At 33.9% G+C, this 11,616-nt stretch overlaps 1 non-coding gene across 1 annotated transcript; it reads right to left on the bottom strand.

Moving 5' to 3' along the window:
* Positions 1–4,157: 4,157 nt before the first annotated feature.
* On the bottom strand, positions 4,158–4,264 carry LOC128991189 (U6 spliceosomal RNA). Its single transcript, XR_008490611.1, has one exon. It is a non-coding gene; the product is annotated as a U6 spliceosomal RNA (small nuclear RNA).
* Between the last annotated feature and the right edge of the window lie 7,352 nt (positions 4,265–11,616).

Here is an 11,616-nt window from a genome sequence, read left to right as displayed (position 1 = left end):
ACTATATGAGAGTGGTTTTATGAAATCATTACTTTACAAACCACAGCTTAAATTATTAACTTTTTTTTCGTTTATTTGGTATTTTTGACGGTTTTCTGGCTCGAAAAACAGTTTGTTGGTGGTTACTATCAAGCCCCTGGTTCTGTTGCGATATATTGTCGATATCCAAACACGTTTGTATTTTTTTAATACGTAAATCCTTTAACGTTGAAATGGCGACCTAACTTGGTCATTAGATTACTCTGATCATAGTTACCCTCTTCCATAGATAAAACATACTTCCTTAGTAGATTTCTCATCCTTATGGAACAGCTGAAGACAATTTTATTGTTAGTTCTGTACGGTTTTCTGCAGATGTCGTGTTTTGTTTACAATTTGTTTCCCGTTATTACAGCCATTTAAAACCTCGTTTAACCAAATAATACGATCTAATCATAAACAATAACTTGTCCCCTAGTTATATAACCAAGCAGTGAAGCACAAATCAAGAAATTAACCCTAAAATAATAGAAACAAAGTTTCGTCAACACTAGCGCCCATGTGTCACGTACATGAACTAGACACGAAAAACGTGCTTCAAAATTTACAATGGGATGAGAAGTCTACTTGTGTTGGTTAGTCTATGCCTCTTCTTTACCTAAAAAGTTAATAGTATATCTTGTCGTGTTGCTATTTATCAATTTGTTGACGACACCAAACCGTGGCAAACTGCTGCATTGTTGCATTCCACTGTAAAATCCAAATCCGGTTTTTTTGGGTATTCATATTCAGATTTAATGGACTGATGAAAAATATAAACTAGGTGTGTGGTCTCAGGTCCACCAATTTAGCCGAGTGTAGTTTGTATAAAAAAATATTTTTTCCTAAATTTGAATTTTAAAAATATCCCTGCCACAGCAAACCTTTAAAATAAACGTTTTTATTTTCTGCTCCTTAATCATTAGACCATAGATAAAACGATTAGACGCATGAACAACGCTTTAATACCATATAGGTACTAAAATGAGTCACCGGAAGGCTGCCCCCGGGCCCTGAAGAACTATCCCCCAAGCAGGTTCCTACTGTATGCTACCATTAATATTAATACTCAATGTTACCAAAATCAACCGAAATTCAAGTACGGTAGTCATTTGCTTTGGTTGTACGCACTTTACCTCTGTTCTTCAGTCAGTGGTGTGTTGCTATTTTAGTGTAGGTAGTCAATGATGAGTGTGAATCTAAATGCCTCGAACTTTGGAACGGGAGAATTATTTCGGATAAACATATATATTTTGTATTTCGCCAATGTCAACTAACTTACTTTTTGCTACACAGTGTACCCTGGGGCAGCATTATTTAAAGATAGCTCGGTTTTTCAAGTAAATTCTTATTTCCTATAGTTTACCTGACAAAGCGGGCTTTCTTGAACTTATTGTAGCACGCAAAGTAGCTAATTGCTGCATTTACTTACTTTTGCCGCACTCCAGTATTCCAACGAAACAACACAAAACAGTGTGCTTTTATTAGGCACAAACACGTTTGAAAATGCGTTGGCAACACCATAGATAAAACATACTCCCTTAGTAGATTTCTCATCCTAACGGAACAGCTGAAGACAATTTTATTGTTAGTTCTGTACGGTTTATGTTAGAGGTCGTGTTTTGTTTACAATTTGTTTCCCGTTAATACAGTCATTTAAAACCTCGTTTAACCAAATAATACGATCTAATCATAAACAATAAAATGTCCCCTAGTTATTTAACCAAACAGTAAAGCACAAATCAAGAAATTAACCCTAAAATAATAGAAACAAAATTTCATTGACACTAGCGCCCAGTGTGGCGTACATGAACTAGACATGAGAAACGAGCTTCAAAATTTACAATGGGATGAGAAGTCTACTTGTTTTGGTTAGTCTATGGCAACACTTAGTGATATTACGACTACGGTCAGCTGTTCCAGTGTTTCCCATTCGTTCAACACTTGGATTTAACAAATCTATTTCAGTACGTGCTGTAAGCCTAGCTTTTTATTTTGTATCTAAAATCGATTTTCGAACGTTCGTCGAATCGATGTTCGTCGTCTATTTTATGTGATATATATTTGAAAAACAAAAATGTTTTCCTACAGTCACCCGACAAAGTTTGCTTCCTTGTACCGGTACTGTTTACAGTACAGAAAGCTACTAATTACTACATATGTATACTTTGTCGTACGGTTTATACTTTGGCGCACATCAGGATTCCAACGAGACAACACAAAACAGCGTGGTTCTATTATGCACGTAATCCGTGTACGCTTGGAAATAGGTTGGCAACACTTAAAGATAATAATACTATGAGCAGCTGATTGACTATTATAACTAAGATTTAACCTGTCATTTCGTGTTTGTAGTTGATGTTCTCTTTTCGGTATTTCTGAACTTTCTGGACTTTTTCTTTTAAACGTTATTAAAACATTCCTACGATCTTAATAAACAAGAAAATACCTTTAAAGCATTTTTTTACTATTTTCTCAAGTCGCGGAGCACATGGCAGGAAAAAATAGCGGAGTGATACGGACCGGGGACTACTTTCTCTAGGTAGGGGCATGTCTATACTCCTTTTATCTATGGTAGGGGGTAGGGCACCTATTTGTGTTGCTGCTGAACCTAAAAACGTGTTGTATAGTGTTTGAAAGACTAATTATTTATATGCCTTATAATGACTGTAGGAAAAATATAATGTGTAACACGAGTGCAAAATGCCTTTACTGCACTGCACTCGAGATCATTCCACTATAGTTCGGCCGCTTAGAAAACGACCTGCGCGCTAATGCTAAACCAATGCTAGTGGAGGTCGCTTTCTAAGCGGCCGAACTTGACTAGTACCATTGACTATATAACACTACTTAGTGTTATATAGTCAATGCTAGTACACAAATAACTATTCCCTTCCACAGCTCCTTCCCGTTGCGACGGGTATGATTAACGGCTAGTTCCCAAATAAAACTTATGCTTAACATCTTTTACTAAATAAACAAGTAAAATGTACCATGTACCCTAAAATAAAGACAATGAGGAAAAGGTTAATTACAAAAAAAAAAAAACACACAAAACCGGTTTCATAGACAGGGAACCGACGTCTAATGACGTCATTATCGACTTACTGTCTCCAGACCTCTTTGAAGAATGTTTGAAATTCGCAGTCGATGACATGGGAGATCAAACTCGCGTATTCTACAAAAATTGTTGTACTTTGATTTTCTTTATATTCAAGACAAGACGAACGGCAGGGCTCACAACATGTCTCTTTCAACTATGTACCCGTATAAATGCCTGAAAGTTTCATTACAATCTGTCTAGCGGTTTCGGAGTCCATAAAGGACAAACAAACAAACATACATACATACAAACAAACATACATTTGATTTTATATTTATAGATTTCGACTGTAAGCAATCGCATGTATCGAAAGTATACATCGATTGTCGGATCGATTGTAGCTTATTGTTCTTTAAATAGTTCAACATATCGATAGTCTATATAATGTGTAGGCCCTACACTAACACAATTGTAATAGACGAAACGATTGCATCACTTATCAGCTGGCTATTTGCATCAGCAGAATTGAGAATAAGCTGGAAGTTTTTTTGAGAGGTTATCTTTACACAACAACAATTATTTTGTTTTCTAGCTTAGTTTGTTAATTAATTATGCAATATGACGAAAACATAGTTCACCACCATCGGTGTTCACCCCAAGGGCAAAAAGTTTCCATTCGCTCATTTTCCGACCTCGGCTTTGCCTCGATCGTAAAACTGTACCTCAGGTCAAAAGGAGTCCCTACAGTCCCTGAGTAATAAAAATATTACTATTTAGGCGTTTTATCAAGCTTACTTACTTACTTACTCTTACTCCCAGGGCCATGCATATCTAAGAAGATATTTGGCCGCACCAACAAAGCCTCTCCATCTTGCTCAATCCTCTGCATACTCCTCAGTTGCTCCATGTCTTTCTTTACTTGGCTCCACCATTTTTGTCTTGGCCTTCCTCTCGGTCGTCTTCCTTCGGGATTTCTTAGTAAAACTAATTTTAACTTATTTTGCTCCTCTCTTCGTAAAACATGTCCAGCCCATCTAACTCTTCTACACTTAAATTCAGTTTTATCAAGCTAAAATACTTAATTATACCAAAGCCAAAAAATGTGGAACGCTTCACGATTTTGCGTGTCATCCTTGCGCAGGGGCCATGCTAATCTTCTCTGTATCGTTCCAATTTTAGTATATGTACTGCCGAAGCAAGTACAGAGAACGGATGAAACGGTTGGGTATATATGCAGCTCATCTGTTGTCATCAAGCGTTCGAGTTGAGGGCATTTTTAGCTGTATATTTTACTATGTTACTGTAATATTTTTACTGTAAAATATTATTTAAGATTAGATTATTGTGGTCTTAATCGTCTAGTATACAATTTATATATTTTACTTATTTGTAAATAGTTAAATAAATTAAACGAAACTCGTTAGTTCTCGGGTTAAATATCGACTGCGATGGTAGTGCTACCTAGCGGCGGACACTCGAACTAACAGGGTGGGGTCGCTGTACACAGAACGTTGCTTTGGAAATAACAAAGAAAGTAGTATCAGAAACGTTTGAACTATTTTTAAACACAAAATTAAGAGTCCGAGGGAGAAAATCCTAAACAAAATACAAAATTTTCGTTGATTGTAGTTTAAACACAAATGCCCTCACAGTTTTGGCAAAAAATACAAATACAGCTTAAAATAGTATTAGGGTGTGTCTGGTGTGTCCCATGAGTAAAGTACTGTAATACACTTCAATAAATGGTTAATATGAGCCAATATAAACAAAAAATCAGGAACGAACATTTTTCAAACTTTTTCAAATCATGTAATTGTAATTTTCCATCTTTTACACAAAGTTTTATTTTTGAAATTAATTCTTAAACCATTTATTATGAAACTTTGTATTTATGAAGGAGGAAGAAGAAAAATGTATTAAAAAAATTATTTCGGAAGAAGAGGCCTCCTTTAGAATAAAGTTCTACTTGTTTCCATTTAAAATTCATGTTGTTTTAGTAATTTTCTCCTTGACCATTAAGCGCGTAACAACTCTTCAATATAATACATTTTTCAAACTTTTTCAAATCATGTAATTGTAATTTTCCATCTTTTACACAAAGTTTTATTTTTGAAATTAATTCTTAAACCATTTATTATGAAACTTTGTATTTATGAAGGAGGAAGAAGAAAAATGTATTTAAAAAATTATTTCGGAAGAAGAGGCCTCCTTTAGAATAAAGTTCTACTTGTTTCCATTTAAAATTCATGTTGTTTTAGTAATTTTCTCCTTGACCATTAAGCGCGTAACAACTCTTCAATATAATACATTATTTGTTTTTAAGCTCTACATAATGGTTTAGAAAGAAATTACGAATTTTTGGGTGAAATAGGAAAACCCAATATTTGCCAAGTTTAATAAAAATATATCCACGAGTATTGAAACTATAACAGTTTACTTATTCTCCATAATAATAAGGTGGGAATTTTAAATTTAATATATTTGTTAACTTTCTCCGTATATAATTAATGCTTCGATTTATTGAATTATTGGGATTTTAAGACTCTCCAAAATTGTTTAGAGAGAAATAGAACAATTTTATGTTTTGATGGTTGAAAAAGAAAAGACCAATTAATTGTCGTTGTTTAAACAAAGGGTACAACCATAGTTCACAAAATATATCTTTGTGAATTACTAAAGTAATAAAAACTAGTGGCTTGTAGGGACATAAGTCCCTAAAAAGCTCAAATGGAAAATAAATTATTGTAATATTTAAACAAACTCAGAATCAAATTATATATGTGTCAGGATAGATATCCCAGTACAACATATCTTTTGTGTAAAAAAACAAAAACAGTTTGTTATTTGTCTTTGTTTGCTTTTGTTGATGTTATTTTCAATAATGATTCCAGATGTTTAACTGCTAAAGAATAAATATTAGTTTATTAAAGTAGCTTTGGTTTTTTTGGTTAATGCTGATAAAAAGGCTTCCACGGTTGAAATACAGTATTAGAAATTGTCTTCGTCAAATAATAAAAGGCACAAAATGGTGTGTTGACATAAACTTAGTTCTTGGTCAAAACCGCCAAATTAGCATCCCTACCCTACCCAGTTATTATTTCTAAGTCTATGCTCATTTTGTAAAGGTTTAACAAAATTAGTCTTAAGTAAAGGCATCCCATTGACAGAACTTAACCCTAAATTTGTTTCTGATGAATTTAAAAAAAAAACCACTATTATTAGCCTTGTGTAAGTATATATGGTGGTAATCCTCCTTAAGGTGCGATTGATTTACATATTCTACAAAAAGGGCATAATCAACGCTTAATTACCGTACTAACCATTTTGCGACTGGTTAGGATTCCATTACCCAGTTATCGAAACTAATCACGACATAAATACTTTTTGTTAGTTTTAAGAAACGGATATTACCTCTATGTTTTACTGTTATTTAAAGGTGCTTTCTTTTCTACCGTGCATGCTAGGCTATTAGAGCAAGAGCCCATGAGTGCCAAACCTTCGTTATTTTATCAGAGCTTAAAGTTTCTGCGTATAATAATGGTGAGACAGAAATGTTGTCTCCGTGTCGTAACACTTCGGCCCAAGTAACACTTCGGCCCAGTAACATTTCGGCCCGAAACCCTCAGATGTGGCCTACGGTCCAACTCTCTACCTGCCCACTAGTAACACTTCGTCCCAACAAAATATTTGACAGGTTAGTTTAGGTTAGGTTAGGTTAGGTTAGGTAAGATTCCACCGATTCTCCGTCATGTGAGGTCAGAGGATGCAAGGGGTGACGGTTGGGCGACATTCCACCAGAGGGTGGTTGCAAAGTATACAGGTCATGTACCTCTTACTACCTGAACTGCGTTCCTCAACCCTTGTCAATTTTTCGTCGGGCCGAAATGTTACTCCATTAGCTTATTTAATCATCTGTAAAAGCGAGTGGGACGAAGTGATACTGTTTTTCTAAGAAATTTGAGTTTGGCCGAAATGTTACTGGGCCGAAGTGTTACTACATCGTTGTCTCAGCCTCACTCGTTATTCTGTGGCATAACATAACTTAGATACATTTACAAAAAACTTCTTGAGTGTATAACGATTCCAAAGACTTTTACCATGTGGTATTTTCAAAATTTGACATTTTAATTTTGTGTATGTAAATTAGTACACACCCACAAAGAGTCTGAAATCAGCTGTAAAAATCTTACGAAATTATACAAACACATTTCAATCGTGTGACACTTCAACCTTAGTGCAAGTGAGATAATAGTGTCTTCCGCGCAAGAAAATTCACTTGTCCAAAGGCGGCAAAAACACAGTGTAAAAAGATGCAGACCCAATAAAGGATGTGATCCTCGACAGTGAAGAATCTGGCCACATACAGATTGGCCAATGGTTTAAGGGTCGTTTCTAACATACAGATTGACCAAAGGTCCTAATGAGTAGGGGCAAAAAATGGGGGCGGAGCTTACAGCATTGATGTCCCGTGGGGGAGGAGCTTGTCTATTCAAGTCAAGTGTTTGTTGACGTTTTCTAATCTTACCTGTCACAGAGGTGGCCAAGCTCAAGAGACGAATTTTACTTTTTAAAACACTAAGTTTTATGTAAACTGTTAAGTAAACAAATAAGGTTTTCAAATTCAACTTTAGCATAAACAACACAGTGCGGTATTCTAATACAAATAATAAGCTGTAAAATATAACTAATTGCTTATTAACTCACTATCAATTTCTTTTCAAGTACACAAAGTACATTTTTTGGGAGGTCGAGTTGGTTACGAAATTGTTAGTTTGTTTTACCTAGTTATAGCAATAGGGATAATGTTATCATTTAAAAGTCCTGAAGTGGTTTTTAAGATTCAAAACATAAGCATTCTCGTTTTTATGTGTATACCCGTTGTTTGAAAATTACCTTGAATATCTGTCTTAGTATTTCGCACACGATGTTCATTATTTTTAAGTTCACAAAATCAATCTAGCAATATTCATTATAGGAGTAGCATTTTAACAAAAGTTCAAAAAAAGAAAGAGATATTCTATTGGAAGTGAAATAACCTGAATAAAATGTTCTACTACCACAGAGTATAAAAATCTACTCACTTACCGTATTCAACATTTATGTAAACCAAAAATTAAAATTCTAAACTTCAAATAATTTTTAACATTTTGCCTTAAAATCCTGAAATAAATAACAATTTGTTATTAATATTCAGTCAGATACATTTTCAGTTGCCGCTAAAAGAAAATAATAAATCCAAATTGGAGGTACTGTATTATTCCGTTTGGATGATATCCCGTGAAAGCATATAACCTCGTCATATTAGCTTTTAAAACTGCATAGTTTGTGCTGAATTCTGTTGTCAATCGTCTGAACTTGTTCAAGTTTACAATGAAATTTTGTTTACATCAAAACATATGTCCATAGTACAATTTTGTTTACATCCATACGAAAATTGGGTTATCTGTAAGTCGGTGATGTTTAAGTTAAATCAAGAAAATGTTGTATTATCTTTACTACAGTATTATATAAAAATCTAATGGTGTCTGTCTGTATGTGTGTTACTAATAGGTGCAAAAACTACTAAACCAACTGGGCTTAAATTTTACAAAATTATAGCTACCACAACAAGGAACATTATTGGACTATTCTAGTAGGCTTTGCCCCTTTGGCTTTAAACATTCTGAGGTGAACATTTTAAAAGGACAGTAAATATTGATTGGTCTCAATGGCTGCGATGAGAACACTAACAATGTTTGTTTACATTTGCTTTGACATTTAAATGTAAACAAGAAGAACTGCTAAACTGCATATTTCACAATTTCAGACAGCTGATACAAAGAAATTAAATATAATAGTTTCCATAATTATGAGGTAGGTTTATTTTAATCTAACCTTTTATAATGGATTATTTATTATAAAACTATGTCAATGATTATAGAAAAAAAAGATTCTATAACCGTTGCTGTATCAACTCCGGCTCTGCTTTGGATTTTTTAAAGCGTCTCAAGTTATGAAAATAATGTTATTGATATGTTTTCATGGAAACAGTATGAAAATTACAATGTATAGATGTTTTGTATGATTTTGGAGGCAACGTTAAATAAATTCAAACTGCTTAACTTGTGTTAGATTAACTTAACATAACGTGCACATCCCATTATTTTTTATATGTATATTTAGGTAAATTAAGTTATTGTGTTTTGCTAAACCTATGCTTAAATTAAACTAAAGAATATTATCATCAATAACTAAATTGTACGTCGTTGATTTTTGTTCTAAAATCTGTTGTATATGTGTAACTATATTTAATTATCAAATGGTAATACAAAATACTCTTTTTTATCTTAACATAGCTTTCAGTTCACATTTACTTTATTTGATACATTTATTATTTGTGTTTTGCCACACCACTGATTAAATTAAACCAAGGAAAATATCATAAAACTAAGTATTACACAGTGTTCTTTTGTTTCTAAAATCAATGAAATATCTGTTACTATGTTAACTTAATGGTAAGTGTGAAAATGTAAAGGCAGTGGACGATGGAACTGATTAAAAGAACTGGTTTGTACTGTATATTAAGTTGTTTGTTGATATTTTTTATAGAGTAGAATCAGACATGCAATGAAACATATACTGTATTTGCTAAAATTATATTTTTTAGTCCTTGATGCTTTGATAATCATATTAGTTTTGTCTGCTGTCTTTAATGCTGAATTATTTGTTTAAAATTTGTTATAGTACCTATAGATATAGTTTCTTTAATATTTCAAAAGACTGTATTGATAAGGCACAGCAATATTTGTTAAGTTTATAACAGCTGACTTAGTTTTGCTAATGATTTATTGTGAGTGAAGAAACAGAAGATGGATTTGTGATCTAAATATATAAAAGGCAAAGCCCTCACTGACTCACTCACTCACTCACTCACTCACTCATCACTAATTCTCCCACTTCCCATTTACCTAGGGGGCTGAAATTTGGTACATTGATTCTTTAGGCATTAAATAGGAAAACTAAGCTGCTTTTATTCTGATCGGACTCTCGGGCTCCGCCCCAGTGGCTCTGGAGTTTCCCATGTTAACCTTATGAGTTCTCATATTTAAATGGAATTAATGAATCTTAACAGCTGGTGCAACTAAACAATTTGGTTCTGTTCTATGATGTTCAATAGCATTTAAGTTACAAGGATTACCAACAGGGTGCAGCACTATTATTTCTTTTACATTTATGACAACAGCTAATTTTCAACCAAAAGGTGAGTGAGCGTAGCGAACGAACTTCAACCTAGAGGCGAGTTAGCGTAGCGAACAAGCTAACCTGAAGGCAAGTGAGCGCAGCGAACGAGCTCCAACCCAAAATTGAGTGAGCGTAGCGAACGAACTTCAAGCAGAACGTGATTGAGCCATGGGAACGAGCTCACTTATAAAGTTAAATGGGGCAAAGCCCGCGGGTACAGCTAGTTTGATATAAAGAAGAGTGAAATTAAAAAAAAGTGTTAATTTAATTGAATAGGTAATTAGTATTTTTGCAACTTCAAAATTGATATTTAAAATGTCAATAGTAAATTAAAAGATATTTAATTAAGGGAGATGAAGGTAAATCATGCATGTCAAAGTTGTATTCAAAGATTTTGTCAGGTTTTCTCATATCAGCCTACACAAGATTTAAAATTAATCGAAAACAAAATGGTGCTATCCGCTACTTAGCAGTTTTAAAAGTTATAACTTTAACTTTTCTTTTAAGGCCATAAAAGTTGAACTTCGTTTCTAAAAGCGTTTGCGGATGTGTAATTATTATATACAACAGATGTAAAGATTAAAATTAAAATGTTTCTATTTTGTGTCCTCTTCCCGTTGCAAAGCACGGGTACAACAGCTAGTTTTTTGGTATAAAATGTAAAGAAGAAAATGGTTTACGTTAGATTTTATTGTTTTCATTGTATGTGTCATTAGTATTATTAATCTTTCTGACGTTTTCTTGAAGAGATGGCGCACGCAATGAAAATAATAGAGATATGATGAGACATCATGTTTTTACCCTTAAAATCTACAATATATCGTAGTACTAATATTGTGAAATTTTGTGAGTTTGTTCGTTTGTTTGATATCCAATCACGCATTAACTACTGGTCGGATCGGGTTGAAATTTGGTATGAAGATAGCTCACATTCCCGGTTAAAATATCTAGACATATTGTTATCCCAAAAACCATTTCGGGCTTTGCCCCAATGGCTCAATAGTTTCCCATGTTAACCTTATGAGTATTTATATTTAAAATGAATTAAAAAGTTTTGTCAGCTTTTTCAACTACACAAGTTGGTTCTACGATATTCAATAGCATTAAAGAGACCACCTCTGTATGTGGTAAGATTAGAAAACGTCAACAAACAGTTTACTTGAATAGACTAGCTCCTCCGCCACACACATCGCTGCTGTAAGCTCCGCCCCCATTTTTTGCCCCTGCTCATTAGGACCTTTGGTCAATCTGTATGTTAGAAACGACCCTTAAACCATTGGCCAATCTGTACGCGCGCGAAGAATCTCACGGGCTTTAGCGTAACAACTGTCACT

The sequence above is a fragment of the Macrosteles quadrilineatus genome, unplaced genomic scaffold, assembly GCF_028750875.1.
Source record: "Macrosteles quadrilineatus isolate MER2022 unplaced genomic scaffold, UCM_ALF_1.0 Scaffold_3__2_contigs__length_128488019, whole genome shotgun sequence".
Taxonomy (NCBI): Eukaryota; Metazoa; Arthropoda; class Insecta; order Hemiptera; family Cicadellidae; genus Macrosteles; species Macrosteles quadrilineatus.
This window is presented reverse-complemented; position numbering and strand designations above follow the sequence as displayed.